This window comes from Triturus cristatus, chromosome 3_1, assembly GCF_964204655.1.
Source record: "Triturus cristatus chromosome 3_1, aTriCri1.1, whole genome shotgun sequence".
Classification (NCBI taxonomy): domain Eukaryota; kingdom Metazoa; phylum Chordata; class Amphibia; order Caudata; family Salamandridae; genus Triturus; species Triturus cristatus.
This window is the reverse complement of record NC_140583.1, coordinates 518,259,503-518,278,704: the sequence shown is the minus strand read 5'-3', so window position 1 is coordinate 518,278,704 and position 19,202 is coordinate 518,259,503. Positions and strand designations below refer to the sequence as shown.

Genomic DNA, 19,202 nt, shown 5'->3' with positions numbered 1-19,202 from the left:
ACAAATATCTTAATATGACCAAAATAAATCAATACAATACGTGATGACAATTACACACAGAGTCGTTTGTGTCCTGTATACTTTTATCAGTAAAACTGTATGTCTCTGCAAATGAAACAGTCATTTCAATTGGAGATGTTTTTTCTATAATGGCAGTGCGTTACCACACCATGCACACTCTACTTTACCCCTCTCCACTCCACTCCACACCACTCCACTACACTGCACTCTGCTCTGTACCACTTCACACTATGCCACTCCACGCTACGTGACTGCACTCTACTCTGCACCACTCCACGCCGCCTCACTCAACGCACCTCTTCTTTACACCACTCTGCTCTATGCCAATTCACTCTACCCCACACCACTCTTCTATGGACTGCTCCACTTTACTCAAAACCAATACACTCTGCGCCACTGCACTTTAGGCCAATCTACTCTGCACCACTGTGCTGTACGCCACTATACTCTTCAACATTCTATGCCACTTTACTTTTCACTATTGCACTCTACGTCACTTTACTCTGCTCCTCTCTACGCCACTGCACTCTACACCAATACACTCTGTGCACTCTACACCTTTGCACTCTACGACACTCTACTCTTTAACACTGCACTCTCTGCCACCAAACTCTACACCACTCTACTCCGCACAACTGCACACTACTATGCACCACTCTGCTGCACTCTACACCAATACACTCTACGCAATTTCACTCTACCCCATCTATCTACTCTGTACCATTCTTCGCCAGTGCCCTCTACCCACCTCTACTACTGCACTCTATGTCAATGCACTCTACACCACTAGAAACTATGCCACTCTACTCTCCATCACTCCACTCTATGCCACTCTAATCTATTCTGCTCCACTGCACTCTGTGCCACTACACTCTACACCACTCTACTCTGTCACTGCACTCTACGCCACATTACTCTACACCTCTGCACTCTACCTTCCACCACTCCCCTTCACTCTACTCTGAAACAATCTACACTGCGTCACTCCATTCTACGCCATTGCGGTCTACCCAACTCTACTATGTACCACTGCACTCTCTGCCACTGCACCACTGTACTCTGCACATCTCTATGCCACTGCACTCTGACACTTTACTTTGCAAGACTGCACTCTACGCCACTCTACTACTGCACTTTACGTCAATGCACCCTACACCACTAGAAACTATGCCACTGTACTCTCCATCACTCCACTCTGTGCCACTCTCTGCTCCTCTGCACTTCATGCCTCTACACTCTACACCATGCTACGGCAGTCTACGCCTCTCTGCTCTACACCTCTGCACTCTACCTTGCACCACGCCACTCTCCTTCACTCTACCCTGAAACAATCTACTCTGCGTCACTCCAATCTATGCCATTGCACTCTAAATCACTGCAATCTACTCTGCACCACTCTACTCTACATCACTGCACTCTACACCAGTGGACTCTACACTACTTTACTCAAAGCCAATGCACTCTACACTAATCTGCTCTGCACCACTGTCCTTGACTTTACTTCACTACAGTGCACTCTAAGACACTCCACAATATTCCACTTTAAGACGCTCCACTCCATTAAACGCTTCTCCACTCTGACACTCTACTCCACTCTATCACATTCCACTCCACTCCATGCTACTCTACGACACTACTCCACTCTACAGCTCTATACCCAACTCCCTCTACACCACTCCATGACACTATGCCACTCCACTCTACAACACTCTACGCCTCTCTGATATTCCGCTCCACTCTACGCCACCCAACTCTACTCCACTCTACTCCACTCTACTTCCTCCACAACACTCCATGCCACTCCAATATATGCCACTCCACTCCATGACATTCAACTTCACTTCACTCCTCTCCACGCCACTCTATGCCACTCAATAACACTCCACTCTACTCTACTTTATGACGCTCCACACCACTGTCCTTTACCCCACTAATTTTTAGTCATGCTGGACAGCAGCCACGGTGATGTACAACATGGCTTAACATATTGCATAGGCAGGACCTGTTGGCTTTGCCAATGCTTGCTTTCATAGAAAACTTCGCGGAAAGTCTTATTTAACCTAGTATAAAACCACAACTACAAGTCCCAAAACGGTACTGGCGTACCTAGTCATGTGTGAACATGGGGAAACTTGTCAGCTATGCATCCGGGCAAATACTGTAGCGCCCGTGAATTTAAACTTAAACCACATCACTCCACTGGAAATCAATTCCATCAGCAGTAAAGCATACCATTTTCTTCACACAACTGGTTCCAGCCCACCCAAGATCACTTTACTTCTATATTACTGGGAATTTTGTATAGGTACCAGGGCCAGCGCCAGGCATGGGCAGTGTAGGCAGCTGCCCAGAACCCCACACTCAGCCCATCAACTTGGGGCCCCATACCAGTGTGACACAGTTTTTTAAATCATTATTATTACAGCTCCCCATGTAGAATAATATAGCTACTTCAAACCGAGCTGCTTTTACAACGATCATCACTTGTGAGAATGTTTGTCCTACTTTGGTCAACAGGCTCTAGTGTAAAGGGTCCTGAGCCTACATTCTATGTATAGAAAACATTATGCTTCCGGGTGCAGCAGGCAAAGGTGTAAGGCTCACACCCAAGAGGAATTTTTACGGGCAAATAATTTGAGATCAATGTACTCACTTTAGTTTTATTGACTATGCTGCTAAACTTGGATCGACAGTGTTCCTCATTGTCAATCCTAGTAATGTCGGGCCCAATAGAGGCGTTGTTACCCTATAGATTGCTAAACTACAAATCTAAGAGCAAATCCTTCACTACAAATCTAAGAGCAAATCCTTCACATGTCTTGCACAGTGAGCACCAACAACTCCTTTCAGAATGATTGCTTCTAGCAGCGATCTTAAGTATGAGCTGGCAAGATGGTTCCTGTTCAGTCATATGTAATATACTACAGTATACAGAGCAAGTCTTTCTGAAAAAAAAGTTTAATACCCAGCTCTAAATACAATGGGTTAAGCCTATACTGGGACCGAGTGTTAGCAGAGAGCACAAAAAGTTGTTCTTTATGACCGGTAATAGTTCTGCTTTAGCTTAACCCAAATCTCAGCGCCTTACAATGATGCCGCCACTGCTTTTTGTCAATATACTTGGAGAATTACACTTAACTGTTGGCTGCCAAATTTGTTTACACACCTCTAAACTGCATCAGAAAATTGTTTAAGTGTGATTGCAGCTTTTTAGGTCTTGCCTGCAACAGGACAAGGGGCTTGGATCCCTCCCATTGCTTACTGTGTTACTGTGTCTGGGCTTCATTGTCACTCTCGTTTGCTGCCTTCTAATTGGAGAGTGCAAGCCTGCTTCACTTCATCTTTTTTCTGCTGATGCACGGATCAAGTGCTGATTGCTTTTTCTGGACCTGGCTCCTTCAGCTGCTGGTGCTGTGATTGAGGGACTATGTTTTTCTTGTTTTTCTTCTTTCCCTGTTGTCCTTGTCCATGTTGCTTTCCCCCCACCTCCTTTGTTTGTATTGCTTCTTCCCCAACTGACCCCACCCCTTTCTTTGTTGTTTATTTATACCTTAGCCATGTTGCTTATTCCCCTTCCAACCCCCTGCCATGTTGCTTATTCCCACCCACCCCCACACCTTTGTTGCTAATTCCATTCCCCTTTCTTCCCTATCCGTAATGCCTCTACCCCGTCCGTGATGCCTATTCCCATCCTACTTTCCATCCGTGTTCCCTATTCCCGTCCCACCCCATCCATGTTTTGCATACTTCCCTCCCACCCTGTCAGTGTTGCTTATTCCCCTTCCAATGCGCTGTCTGTGTTGCTAAATTCCCTCACACCGCCTAGCCGTGTTTCTTTTTTGCCTCCCACTCCCTCGTTGCCTCTGTTGCCTTTTCTCCACCCCCAACTGCCATAAGGGGGAAAAAGTGATATGTCATGGCCAGTACTGCTGCTTTATAGTGCTTTAAAACATTTGTTTATTACCGTCCTGTTCCCTAGCACTGTTGTGTAATTCCTACTTATCTTAGGATCTGGGCATTGTTTGGACAACATAAACTAAGGGCTTGGTGCCTAGACTGGTTCTAAACACCCTGCAGGATATGTTGGCCTATAGACCAGCTAGCTCACACTGCCACTGTAAGCCCCCTAACCTACCAGGGAGCAAACAGTTTCTGGCAACCATGGAACATGACAACCCTGATCACTCGGGGATCGTGGAAACAGCACAGAATCTTTCGCTCAGCCACTCATGCTTACTTTCTCTCAGAGAAGTATATAGAATACTCAGTGGGATGTTTTCAATATATTTATTTAACCAACGTTAGTTATTCTTGTATAAAATACATGTGCTGCAATGATTAGGAGACAGAAGCAAATAAAGGAGATTACAAGCACCAAAAGAGTAAACAGTAGATACATTTCTACCATGGTGCTGAAGCAATGAATATATGCAGGCATATATGCAATCTGGTTATCTAACATACTCCTATGACGAGGACCCTACTCTGAGTGTACCTAGAGTGTGTATGAGTATAGAGCCAAGAATCCCCCCTAGGGATGATACAACCCCATTACCTGATGGGAGAGAGTGAAGGACCCCATCTTGGTCTCGAGTTGGACACCCCTCATGGAATGTCAGACCGGTGCGTGGTGATTTCTCTGCATGCAGGGATCTTCGGTGTCAGCAGAAGTGCCTCCTCTACCAAGCTATCAGGATGCCTATTATTTATAATAAAAAGCAGCCTTTGCGATGTGCGCACTAGATTAGTGATGTTATTGATATGTAAATAGTGCTGTCGCCCCGTGGATGAAAATAGGACGACTGTTGTACCTAGTGCATAGAGAGGCCTAGTACATGATGTTCAAGGCATCGTGATAAGGTTGTGTGAAGCTGGGTGCATAAACAAAGTAGTTTCAGAGAAACAAATCCAACATTGTCGTGCATGCACATGTGTACAAAAGTTCACTGCAGAGATGTTTTTTCTAGCATAATGTAAGGAATAAGCTGTCTCGCCAAATGGGCCTAACTCCGGAATATAACACCCACTCCTCATCCTAAGGGTCGATATATAAAATCTATCTAAAAAGCCAGTATATCACTTTATCATAAAATGTAATAAAAGGTAAAAACTACTCTTAACATCGTCTAAAAGCAAGCTTCCCTTTAAGATATTCATAAAAGCCTTAAATACATTATACTGTTTGAAATCCAGCACTCCGAAAGCCATGGTGCCTGGAAAAGAAAAATAAAACAAACTTTTTTGGACAAATTTAGTTTATAAAACAAGTCGAATTGTTCCCACACGGAAAAAGGAAAATTATTTCATGTGTTCTGGGTGGCAGACACAACATTGTTGTTGTCCATGACCGCAGACGACGGTCCCAGAGGCGCACCTCGAGGCAGATTTATGGAGTGAAGGTGATTCCATGCAATTCCCTCGGCAGCAGCTGATGGAGAGACTGCATCCTGTATTCGTATCGTAGAGCCGTTGTCCAAGTCACTAGGAGCCAAAGCATGACAGGGTGGCTCGAGAAATGCATTAATCAGCACCAGAAGACGCTGGGGACAACATACCCATGAGCCATTAATGAGTTAAGCAGTATATCAATGTACAATGGCGCAACCAGTTGTGGTCCTAGGCATATGTCTAATACGCATGCGTGGCCGCAAAGCAGGCAGTAGAATACAGGTTGTATGCAATTAAACCAAACAGGCCTGAAGGACAAGAACTTGTGCTCGCTCAATTCTCGAAGTGTGCCAAACGTGTGAGCCATGTGCTCACGGCATCATAGCACAAGCAGTGCTGTCTCCATTCCAAATGGAACCGGGATGTCCATTGTGAAGCAGAACAATTAAAATCAGGATTCCCGCCAAAAGTAGCAGGACAAGCGGGAGCCCTCCAAAAATGCTTCCCAGCATGGAGTGTATGAATGATGAAATAACTCAGAATATTGTCTGAAAGGTGCTAACCAGTCCAGAGCCAATACATTAAAAAAATGCACTATTCCACTAGTATTAGAAATGTTAAAGATACGATGGACTTTTGACATGGGTTTCTGGGACCCAGTAAAAAATCCCTGAGATCCAGGTCATCAGACAGAAGGCACAAATGTTGTTTCACCTGGGAAAGTGTTGAGGTCATTAGCCAATCTAAGCATAACTTCCCAACACTATATGATATTACCACCCCTGCATGTTCTGGTTTAACATAGCATAGGTCAGGCCTGTTGATCTTAAACCCTCCAGAGTTACCCAGGAATCTAGACTAACATTCATTTGCCTCTAGGGGAAAAACCAACCAACCCTGCTGATTGGGGTCTGATGTATTATAAGATCCATTGCGGAGCATGGCATGTAATGTATCCCCGCCACACTTTGTGTATTGTTGCCAATGTTCAAAGTGTGCAAATGTGGGAATGCGTGGTATGTTAAAATCTTTTGCCTTAGCTAACCCAAGGCAGGAAGTTTGTTGCACTGTTTTATTCAGGAAAATCATTTGATGTTGTATGAGGCATGCTCTAAATAAGGCCTCTTTTCTCTGAACCTGCCAGTCTTTGGTTTCCCAGACAGATTTTTTGTCTCTTGTATGTTTCCAAAAGTTGAAACCCATAGTAGACGGTTGGGAAATAAAGGAAACAGAGTAAATCAGCTTGGTATTTGTGAGCATATTCTTCTTTGCAGGTGTAGGTGCAAGCCTACAGTAATAAGAGACTGGATCTGATGTGTCAAAACCAGAAAAAGATGCACATTTTTGTGCAAATGTTTTTGAACTACCTTTCGCTGGTGTTGCGCAGTGTTCCCATTGAATGTGTGCACATGAGATACTAGCTTTGTGTGAAAATTGATGACCATAATGTTGGTAACAGAACATGTCTCCAAAATTACTTGTGCCATCATACGATTCATTATTAGAAAATGCTGCTGATTGCTCTAGGTCTGAAAGCAAATTATGCATACTTTCAATGTCCCAATCAACTAAAGGTGATGATATCATTTAACGAAATTTTAAACAAATATGGAATTTTCAAAAGCTCAGTAGGACCATACACATCATACAATACCCTGTCCCATATAATTGCTTCAGGAAGTGGAAACACTGTAATGTTCACCAGGGACAAGTCTCTTAGTTCACGGTGTGATGATGCATGTGGTTTAGGAACCAAGTTCACAAGTTGTACTGCAGAACGTTCTGGGAGAAAGCATCCATTCAGAAGTAGAATAAAGCCAGTCCCCAAACCAATCCAGAGTACCAGGAAAAGAAATCCAATTGTAACCCAGAGATGTATCCAGGGAGCAACAAGGTATGTTGTTTTCAGCCAAAGATAGAGAGAATAAACTCGTAGCTTGAAAGGGAGTGTTGCTGTTGGCAGTTCAGGTTCACCTGGATCTGATGAAAAGTTGTCATAATACACGAAGTAGCCAGACGCCGTCTGGTCTATTTTTGGCAGCTTTGCAGGTCTTGTAACTCTATCTGTGTTGTATTCACAAAGATGTCGTCGATTTGTCGAATCGAAGTTTCTGTACTAGTTGACTGTACAGTTGTAGTTGTTTCATTAAGAAGTATCATTTCATTGTTGTTTACTGCTTCTCTTTGGAAAGTGGAGTCTTCGTTTGATATTAAAGCTTCCATCTCAACTTCCTGTACGGTAGCAAGAGGAAATCGAAGGCTACCTAGGAGCCCGTGCGGCCTACTGTTGAAAATGGTCACATAGTGTAGTTTGATTAGATGAATGGAGACAAGCCTTTTGTCTCAGAGACCGGCAAGAGGCGGAAGAAGTATGGTTCTGGTACCTTCAACAGCCAGGACAGGTACAGGCCCAAATTCTTTCTTGTCCACTATTTTTTCTCTGACCAGATCCCCAATATTTGGGTCCCAGGCAGGTCTTGCTGATACTGTTTTTACTTCCCCAGTGCATTTCACTTGGATGTTGTTCCGTAAAGCTCTCTACTATTTCAAGTCCTGTAAAACATCCAAACGATCAATGATGTCAAATGGAGTTTCAGCCGCCACTGTACTGAATCTATTGAGGTCTGGTACCCACATTCTCACCCCAAACATGATCTCATAGGGTGTACGACCCCTCAGGGATTTTCTTGGCATGTTATTAAGTGCCCTCTGGACACCGTATAGGTGATTGACCCAACTGCCACCCGAGGCTAGTACCCTAGTTGTTAAAGATTGCTTTAAGTCCTGGTGCTTCCTCTCAATGACTGAATTTCCCTCCAGATGGTAGGGGGAGGAGTACCGCAAGGCCACACCCAAACTTCACATGGCTTCTCTGTAAACCCGAGAGCTAAACGCCAGACCGTGGTCAGAATGTAATGTGCCAATTGCGTATGTCCCGATAAAGACTCACAAATCGTTTATAACAGTTTGGGCGTGAGCCGAGCCCTAGGGCCAAGCCTATAGGAATCTAGAGCATAAATCTCCTGCCACCAAGATGTACTTTTAAGCCCCGTGAGAGTGTAAGGGTCCTCAGTGATCCAAATAGACACATGCCAGAGGTTTGTCTGAGATCAATCAAGGTGTTTGCTGTGGACGTGCTTACGTGGTGCCTTTCATCTGCTGGCAGATGTCGCATTTGAGGACAAAGCCCTTGGTCTGTTTAGTGAGACCTGGCCACCAGTAACGTTGCTTCAGTAATGAAACTGTAGCAGTAATCACTGCATGCGCTGAACCCAGAACCTCATTTGCAGCTAGTATCAATCCCAATCTGCGGTCAGTGTTTGGTATTACTCTATCCCCCAATCCTTGAATCTGAGTTTACAGATTATTTTGTGCATCTAACTTGTAGGAATACTTGAGTTGAAAGCCTTTAGGTAGTGTTGAGCTGTTGCACGTGGCAATGACAGCTATCATAGTTGTTCCATCTTTCCTCGTACTAAAACGAGTGATAGCAGCAACGGCAGCAGTACAAACTGTTGCTTTGGTGGCTTCAACTGCCCTTAAATTCCCTTCAACGTGAACACCAACACGCTGATGACTAAATGTAGGAAAAACATGAGCCCATGGCAGGCCTTCTTCAGCTTTGCCACTTGCTCCCAAAGCATCTTTTGCTTAATTGTACAACCTTTTGAATCTCAAAACCCATTTTGGCCTCAATAGTGAAGGTATTTATTGTACGACTGGACACAGTAAAATGAATCGCAAATGATGAGTGTGGGGAATTTGCAATCCTTATTTTGTAGTGCCAGTATCAGGGATTTTATTTCTACCAGCTGCGCTGTACAGTTACCTAGGGACTGTGTGTTTGTTTTTTCAGGAAACTTTCCGTCTTGCATGTGCCTTTTCACTATTGTGCATGCCACAGAATATTGCTGTTTCGATCCTACGGCATGTTGAGCAGATCTATCAGTATAAATTATACATTCATATCGATCCGGAGGCATTATTTCATTCGACAGAGAGGATATTCTTGTTTGTACTGCAGGAATGCTTGTGTTTGTATTGCAGCGTCAAATCTGTAGTCTACACCTGTTGCAGTAAGAGAGTTAATCCATTGTATCCATATTGGATGTAGAGCCATAGCATTAGGAATGCTTGCTTTAGTAACACCCTCTAGAGTCGGTACTGGAGTGGCGACAATTATGCGCTCAGGTTCTACTAGAACATTTAAAAAATAATACGATACCTGTAGGCTTACAGGTTAGAAATATCCCAGTGATCTTTATTACTGATAAAACCTATTTGGGCAGGTTTGGTGGGGTAGGAACTAAATGTTCCAGAGACTGGATGGCACTATCCATTGAAACTGCCTTTAGATTAAACGAAGAAGAGCTAAGGGAAATCAAGGCACTAGAGGAGGAAATCTTGGGAGACAACACCATTAAAGAAGCAAAAGGACTTCTAGAGTCAGTAGAAAAAACCATAGCTGAATTTAAGATCTTTACCACCAATCAAAAAACGACAAAAGTCGCTAGGGATATAAAAAAATTCAAAACAGAAGACATATACCCCTACCTAAAAGAAGATTTTTTCCAAAATAATAATCCAAGTTCTCTCAACCTTCAATATAGAGGACTATCTCGAAGGAGATTCATTACCTTCTCGGACACCTCCTCTGATTCCGATCAGGGATCTTATAACAATTTCCAACCGTACACGCAATACCCGAGAGCCCAACCTTTTTTTGGCAGAGGCAGATACAGAGGCAGAGGGGGCGGGACGGGATGGAGAAACTACAACCAATCAGCAGGTCAATTTACACAACGGGGCCAATACCAAAACCCGGACCAATACCAGAACCAGGACCCCGAACCCTTCCGTACACGGAGGAGGACATACAGACGTTAGATGTATACAAAAGACGTACTGAACCAATCCCTATCTATAACTTGTCCAACCACACACCATCAGAGGTGGAAATGAATGTACTCCATAAAGGTTTATCCTTTGTACCCATGGTACCGTTAAATCCAGTTGACACCAAAACAGAAATTTTACAATTTCTCAGAAAGGTTAGACTCAAAACCTTTTTTCACGATAAGGAATATATTGAGCAAATAAATGTTACTGGTTTTAAGAATAAGTAATCCTTTATACCAGAAAGTGCAGTTATGCCTCCAGAGATCTTGTTATTTGAGGAACAAGTATTGAAAGAGCTAGATTGTTTGCAAAATAATTTTTTTTTTTATAAATCCAACTTCACTAAACAAGAAACACTAGCACTTAAGAACCTTGCTGAAAACCGGGCGATCGTTATCAAGCCGGCAGATAAGGGGGGAGGAATTGTACTTTGGGATGTTGATAAATATGATCAGGAAGTACTCAAACAACTCGCAAACCCTATACACTACAGACTTTTAGATGAGAATCCCACACGTAAACTAAAGGCAGAAATTTTGGAGATTACATTGGAATGACTCAATCAGGGATGGCTATGTAAAAATGAATTCGAATTTTTGAACACAGACAGATGCAAAATTCCGAGTATATATGTACTCCCCAAAGTACATAAAAATACCGAATGCCCGCCGGTAAGACCTATTGTGTCAGCCTGTGGTTCCTTGTTGGAACCATTGGCGAAATACATCGGTTCTTTTCTCACCCCGTTGGTTAAAAAAACTCAATCGTATGTGAGAGATGCGATGGATTTCATATCACAAATAGAAAATCTCCCGTACAACGCTGACGGTCAACTCTTGGTATCCTTTGATATCACATCATTGTATACTAATATCCCACAAGACGAGGCGCTGGCAGTCATGAAATCTAAATTGGAGGAAAGAGAAAGGCCACATCAAGTACCTACTGACTTCATAATATTGCTAGCGACATTATGTCTAAAAAATAATTTCTTCAGCTTTAAAGATGTCCTATATCTGCAAATAATGGGAGTTGCAATGGGCTGTTGTTTCTCACCTGAGATAGCCAATTTGGTTATGGATGAGTTCGAGAAAAAATGGATATATGGTGACACCAACCCTTTTAAACCTTGGGTCTGTTTTTGGTGTCGCTATATCGATGACATTTTTATGATTTGGGGAGGAAATGAACTACAACTGTCTGACTTTCACAGTTGGCTTAATGCTAGAACATTTGAACTTAAATTCACCATCTCCAAGGATAAAGTAAAGATTAATTTTTTAGACGTCCTCGTACAACACCAGAGTGGCCAATTGAAAGTCAGCCTCTATACCAAACCTACTGATCGCAACACTTTGTTGCATTTCTCTAGTGGACATCCACGCACTTTGAAGGAGAATTTGCCATATGGGCAATTTCTCCGGATTCGGAGGAATTGTTCTAATAAAGAGGATTATTTCTCTTGTGCTGAAATTCTAAAAAATAAACTTATTCAGCGAGGTTACTCCAAGAAATTGACTAAGACAGCACTCAAAAGAGCTTGGTATACACCATGTGAAGAATTACTCACCCCTAAACACCGTGAAGACAAGTCATCTCTCACGTGTGTGCTGACGTATGGGCCCAAAGCGAACAAGATTAAAAAGATAATTCTATCCAATTGGAAACTTATTGACACCTTAGGCATCCAAAAGCCACTGTTTGCATTCAAGAAAGGTAGGAACATCAGACAACATCTTGTACGAGCAGCAAGAAATACGGATCCCCCAAGAAGAGACCTTTTGGGTCTCTTAGGTTTGCCACCGGTGACAGGACATTATAGATGTCAAAACTGTGTGGCGTGCATAATGACCGACGATTCCAAACAAATAATCATCAATGGATTCAAACACGACCAGAGAGTGTTTTCAAACTGTAACACAAGTAACATTATATATTGTGTTAATTGCCCATGTAAAAAGTTTTACATTGGACAAACAACTCAGACTGCAAAAAAACGGATTTTACAACACAAATCGAGGATCAAATGTAAGACACAGGGAGCTCCTCTGGTTCAACATTTTCTCTTACATAATCATACAGAAAATGACTTGCGTTGGTCTATACTGTTGGTTGTGCGAGATTCTAATAAAGATACCATTCAAACTAAACTGAACAGATCAGAAGCAAGACTTATAGAAAAATACCACACAGCAACGTTGGGTTTGAATGACAGAGACAAAATGTGGTCACTGATTCAGGACCCTTGAGAGCATCCCCTGATGTTGTAACATCAAGTGGACAACTTTTGACTTGTTTACGTATTCCAGGTCATCTGTATTTGATCCTTTAACCTTACTGACATGTGCAATATACAATACATGTGTCTGCTTTGTACTTGTCTTGTGAGATTACTGTTATAATAATCGTCATGTACTAGGACACAGTCCAATAAGATCTCAACATGTATATATTGATGTGTCTTGTGTAATTGTCATCCAGTAATACTGTACGGAGTGGCAGTATATCTCACTATTGGTGTTCACTTGATTTGATACACACTCTTATTCTATTCCTTTTCTTTTACTTTATATACACACCCCTGCACATTTCTCCGTAGTTGTTAAATAGGAGTGGTCTTTAAATTATCGATTGTTTTAGATGCACTTGGGCTTAGTTAGTACGCGCTGGTCTCTATGTCTATTGGGAGACACGCAATACCACGCACTAGTCCGTTTTCCCTTTCCAGTATTTTAAACTTCCGTTTCCTTCGCGTACGTGATTCCGCTTTGGGAACCGTGCGGAGAGGAGGTCCATTTCATGATAGAGCCCGGATTATTTAAGGTACGACCCTTTAGGGGATTTGTCTCACATATTCAACGAGGATTGGTCCATAGTTCCATTGTTTTCCTTAGTTGACGGCTTGGCACGTTTCTGTCTCTCTCTTTTTTCGGTAGAAGTCACTACCATGTCAGATGACATTGTGGGTTACTTTGCGGGTTGGTGATTTTGACATCCCCGTTACACCCTTTGGACCGGCAATAATTGGCGCATGAGGTAAGATCCAGTCCTACTCGACTCTTGTGCAAAACCCTTTTTCAACACAGTAACTACGAGTTTGAGTCTTCTCCATAGTCCCTCATTTCTTTCATTTTTCCGTTTTATTCAGAATTTCAGTCTCGCGTTGGAGACATTCCCACGTAGGAATATGATGAGATTACTGCGAAATTGGTAACGTCTGAGTACCTTATAGTTGGTTTTTGCAATTTGCTGAATTTATCTTCCCTCTTGATTTCACTTGGCTTTTTTGATTATATCACACTACACGGGTGATCGAACTCTCTTGGTGGTTGAGTTACTCTTCTTTGCACTTTCAAGTCTGATATCTGGTTAACTCACAATACTGCCACCTCCAGAGAGGTTCTGCATTTCACGGAGAGTTTGTAGATATGTATAATTGTTTGTATATAGAGAGTGTATATATATATAGATTATTATACATATTGTATATGTTTATTTATATTATAGATGTGGTTCCAGAAGATTTTCCCTTATATACCCTAGTCCTGATGAGGCCCACAAGCAAGTTGGGCTGAAACACGTCGACTTTTTTGATTACAAAGAGCCCCGGAGGAATCTGAACTATTGTCTAAATGAGATATATGTAGCACTAAGAAATCAGTTCTAGAGGTGGAAGCTTCAATACCTCTCAATACTACATAATGGGGCGACTTTGACTAATGGAATGTTCACGATAATAGTGGCTACATCCATTATTTACTTTAGGGCAATAAGGATTAGATTTAATTGTCTTTGAAGTTTGTTTATGTTTGTCTTCCTTTTTTTGAGTAATGTATCCATGTTCATTTATTGAATTATGTGTTTGTGAATCTTTATTTAAGTATTGATAAAGGAGATTTATCAAATGACACTGTGTTCAGACATTGATATCAATATCAGATGATTTATTCATATACTTAATTAACTTTCCGTGAAGGATAATTTGTGGTTTCCTTCATTTTGTGAGAGAAATATTATTTGATTTGTTCCTTCGCATCACCTTGTTTTTTGGTTATATTTCCCTGAGCCACGTCTCTCTCTCTCATTACAGCAGTCTGTACAGCTGCAAGAATTTTCTCAGTGGGTGTAAAACGCGTTACAATGTTTGTGTACAGATGTGATTTGTATGGTATAGGTACCGTATCACCATCATTGAAAGTGATGTAGGTGTACCCGCTTGGTCCAGTAACTACATGGATAACCAGGTTAGTTGTGTTAAAGTGTGTGTAAATGTATGGAAGCAAGCATGTCCATTTGTATGGAACGTAAAATATCTGTATGTTCCTGTGTCCAGTGTTGCACTGAAAAATCAAGTCTAATTAAGTTGTAGAATGTTTTTCAAAATGTAAGTTCTGCCAAAATTAAAAAATCCTAAAACGGATTGTAGTCTTTCCAGAGTTGTTGGAGGTTGGAGCAAAGCACATTTTTCAAAAAAATGCGTTGCCAGACTTTTATCTTCACTTGATAACTCGTACCCCAGAAACAGGACACTGAGGTGGGCTATTTTTGATTTCTTATAATTAAATTTGTAGCCCAGGTAAGCAAACCCCACTATTATTTTGTTCACTCTAGCCTAATGTTCCATTAATTCATCGTCTGGTCAGATAAATATCATCTACATAGGAAACTGCCTCCTCATCTATACTTTGAAGTACCTAACTCTGTTACTTTTACTGAGAACAGCCCAGGGCTATTCTTATACCCTTGTGGAAAACGGCAAAATTGCCTCTGAGACCCTAGAGCTGAAAATGCGGTTAAATATCTATTTCCAGCCGCTGTACTCTGGCAGAAAAATCTTTTTTGAGATGTCTAGTGTTGTTTTGTATTTCTTCTACAAGATGTTATTCATCAGTGCGGCACTGTGTGCATTCTGTACTGCAAATGTGCATGTGCATGCATTCAAATGTCTGTAATCTAAGACTAAACTATATGCATTGTTGGGTTTCATTAGGGGAAGCAAATTATTAGTAATTTTCTATTATACCCTTGTTGTATTCCTCTTTAGGTGTCCGTATATAGGTTTTTCTGAAACATGTCCTTATATAGGCATAATTCGCATTACCCTTATATAGGCATAAGATCTCAGTCCTTATTTAGGCATTAGCCATGCTATCCAAATATAGGCATGGTCACCTATATCCGTCCACCCCAACGTCACATCGAGTTCTTAGAAACCAGACCCTTATGCCCTTGGGAGTTCCCCTAGCACAGGATTATTGATTTCTCCAAGAACAAATTTATTATGCATGAACCGCTATTCCTTAAGGGTTCATTCCTAACGACTTCCTCTGCCCGACTTTACGCCAATGCTAAAATTCCAAGGCACCTACCAGGTATAAATATACCTTCCCTTGCCCAAGCAAGTAGGCAGAGACCTCAACTTTAGAGGAGTCAGTGTCCCAGCTGACACACTGACAAGAGATGCTGTCATCCCTGCTCGCAGAAAATCCAGCTTCCAGTGTTCTGACTCCCTTCGCGGGTTGATAGAGTTCGAGTTTCTAGTGGCCTCTGAGTTAGCTGGCACAAAGTAATTAAGTTTAATATACTCGATAGGGGCATACTGACCTCAGTCCTATGCCAAATCTATAGGGTATATTATTCCAATGCGCAGAGCCTATTAGGGAAATAGGAACTACACTACATGGCGCCCAACGTTTGGTAAGGCACTAATTTAACGCTAGATACTGAGTAACTGTTTCTGGGGACACTTACATGCCAGCAACCTTGCCGCCACCGCAACAGAGTCCTGATGCCAGTGCCGCCATTCCGGGACCACAATACCCGGCAGCACCAGCGGCGAGCATGGCGCGCACGCCGCCTACGCGCACAGCAAGCGCCAGGAGGCGCTTATAAGGCTTACAGGGCTCCGGTGGAGCGGGAGCTCTGTTTCTGGGGACACTTACCTGCCAGCAACCTTGCCGCCACCGCAACAGAGTCCTGCTGCCAGTGCCGCCATTCCGGGACCACAATACCCGGCAGCACCAGCGGCGAGCACGGCGCGCACGCCGCCTATGTGCACAGCAAGCGCCAGGAGAAGCTTATAAGGCTTACAGGGCTTCCGTGGCGCGGGACGTGCACGGGCAGCGCCGGGCAAAGCCCGGGCTAAGGGCGGGCACGTCTGTGCCCGTCCGGGACCGTCAGAGGCCTGGCTGGGCCACCCCCCCTGACGTCACCATCATTAATCAGCTGGTTCCTGCAGTGGTGAGTGGGCATTTTGCATCCATCTCATGTCCGGGGAGAATAACATCATGGGCAAACGAAACCCAACTCCCGCAGCGCGTAATACCACGTCTATTGACACCATGCTGGAGAGGGCGATGAACATAGTCAGTACTGAGATTGAATTGACTGAGAGGCGCCTGTCCCTGGGCTTAACAAAACCTCATTCGGCCACTCGAAATGAGAACATCGATGTAAGTGTCCCCTAACTAATGACACATAGTGAGGTTGATCATGTCCTACATGGCTCACATTTATTAACCGGAGAAAATACACTGGGTGCTGAGGAAACTGGTCACATAGGGGTAACAGTAGACCTTGCATCTGGGAGTTGCCCAATTGACATTTTAGTCTCGGCAACTACAGACATATCCCCGAATCCAGAAGTATGTGGAGCAAAAAGGAAAAGGAAGACTGCGAAACTAGTTTGCTCCAAACGGAAACAACCTCCATGCTTGAACTCCCAACGTACTACGCTAAATGCGTGGATCCAGGGCCCGAAAGCCCCAGTGGACCGAACATCCTGCAGCGACCCAATTGATTCAGTTTCATTGGAAATTTTTAATAATTCTGCACACACTCAGACGGAATCTATACAGACTCCTTTTTCTAATTTTACACTTGGGGACACTGCTATTGACATTATTGTAGACACATTGTATGACCGAGTTAAAGTGCTTGTTGATAAAAACTTTGCAAACCTATGGAAGCGCTTAGATCGTTTGGAATCCCTAACTACTAGGGTAAAATCCCCCAGCAAGGAATCTAAACAGTCATCCCAACAGGGTAGCCTCCAGAAAAAATTAGTTCAGAGCAAGCAACAATTGTCCATAACTTCAAAGCAGCCCCCTGTCTCCTGTGATACTAATAGTAAAACTAGAGATCACATCCTTTTAAAATCATGCACTGATTCTGTTAATACCGAAAATATAATTCCCACAGTTTTATCACATCCTACTATTCAAACTGGTGTTCATGCCGTCTCCACAGCTTGTACAAGCGCTGTCGGCATCAATATCAGTGGGTATGCAGAGTCAAATAAGGATGTTTTAAGTTAACCCCCAGCGTCTTGTCCGTATGTCCTGATTCTCGGAGGGGTGCCTCCATTAGAGAAGAACAAATCTGAGTCCTGGGAACAATTACGGAACAAAAGTGTGGATTGGTTGGCTAAATACAAAGGGTAGAGGAGGTCTGACATAAATGATATTTTAATGGTACGAAGGGTGGGTTAGGTTGGATCGGCGGAAAAAACTATCCGGGGCGATTGTATTGTTAACAATTTCCGCCGACCAAGCCTTGTTAGATCAATTACTGGCCGCAAGGGAGATTAACTGCCCCCTACCTACAAACATCTGTGCACTACCCCATGGCTTCTTTTATAGACCACCATTTGAACAGCAATCACTAATCAGCCCCTCATACCAGTCCATAAATAGGTTCTCTGCCATTTCCGATCTCGATACCCTTGGTTGACCTTCACTGAAATCTCAATCGATCGAACCAGCCTCTCCGGCACCTATGGAGATTATCCCAGCTAATAACGACCCTGAGGCTGAAATTATTCTTGTAAATGATCGTCCTGACTCACTATTACAGGTGTTGAGCTGGCATGTGGCCGGATTGGCTTCCAAATTAAATATCGATGAATGGGTCAATATGGTAAATAAACACAACATCCTTATGTTTCAGGAGACTTGGGCAACCAAAGAGTTATATCTTGAAGGATATGAATGTTTTAATATTATCTCCCCCCTTCCCAAGCAAGGCAGACCCTCAGGTGGTCTATCGATATGGGTTAGTATCGCATCGGGCGGCAGTGTAAAATCAATTCCCACCAAAAATGCCAATTTTCAAGCTTTGATATACACACGGGGGTTTCGATTTGTTTTATTCATTTTTATAATAATGATTTTCTAACCATACCTAATGTGAATTTTGTTAACCTCTTCAACTTTATTTCGGATATGGATAATTTGTTGGGAAAGCAAAGATTGGGAGAGCTATGTTTGGGGGGCGATTTTAATGCGAAGATTGCAGGGGGAAATACCTTGACCCCCATCCAGCATATTTCCGTCAATCCGTGCAAAAGGGAGTATGAATTAATAGATCATTTATTAAATAGCAGTCTTTCAAATGTTATGGACATTGCAGCTGTAAATAATGAGGATAGTCTAATACCCACTTATAGAGGTCTTGGACTACGTTTTTATATCAGCACTATTAGAAGACCATTTAGCTGCAGCAGAGGTTAAAGCATCCATCTTTGGGGATCATAATCCAATTTTAGTCTCTTTTAGGGCTGCCCTTAGAACTGACCCTATAAAGGAGCCAGGGGCCGATAACATAGAATCTTCCACAGATAACTTAAGAGTTAAATGGAAAGGTATGGATTGCTCCAGGGTGTTCCAAAAGATGGTAAAAACCTATCCCTCACTTTGTGAGACTTGTCTCACATTGGACAATCCTAACCCAGAGGCAGTGTCTGCTTTTGCCCTACTATGTGCATGCATTAAAAAACTGATTTTGAGACCTGTAGTTCCACTCAGTCCCGACCCTAGGTGGTTTAACAGCACTTGCTCTAGGGCAAACAGAGAACTTAGAGACGCCCTATGAGCGTCCCCCAGAGACCCTAACCT

General features: G+C 42.8%; 1 protein-coding gene across 3 annotated transcripts in view; it reads left to right on the top strand.

The window, feature by feature from the left end:
- The window catches only part of WDR93 (WD repeat domain 93), a 486,239-nt gene that overhangs the window by 1,561 nt on the left and 465,476 nt on the right, over positions 1–19,202 (top strand). The window contains exon 2 of one of the 3 annotated variants that reach the window (XM_085644427.1): positions 14,399–14,552. The exons of the other annotated variants lie outside the window; for them this stretch is intronic. The gene's annotated coding sequence lies outside the window, so the exon portion shown is untranslated. The remainder of the gene's footprint in view (positions 1–14,398; positions 14,553–19,202) is intronic. 3 annotated transcript variants of the gene reach the window in all.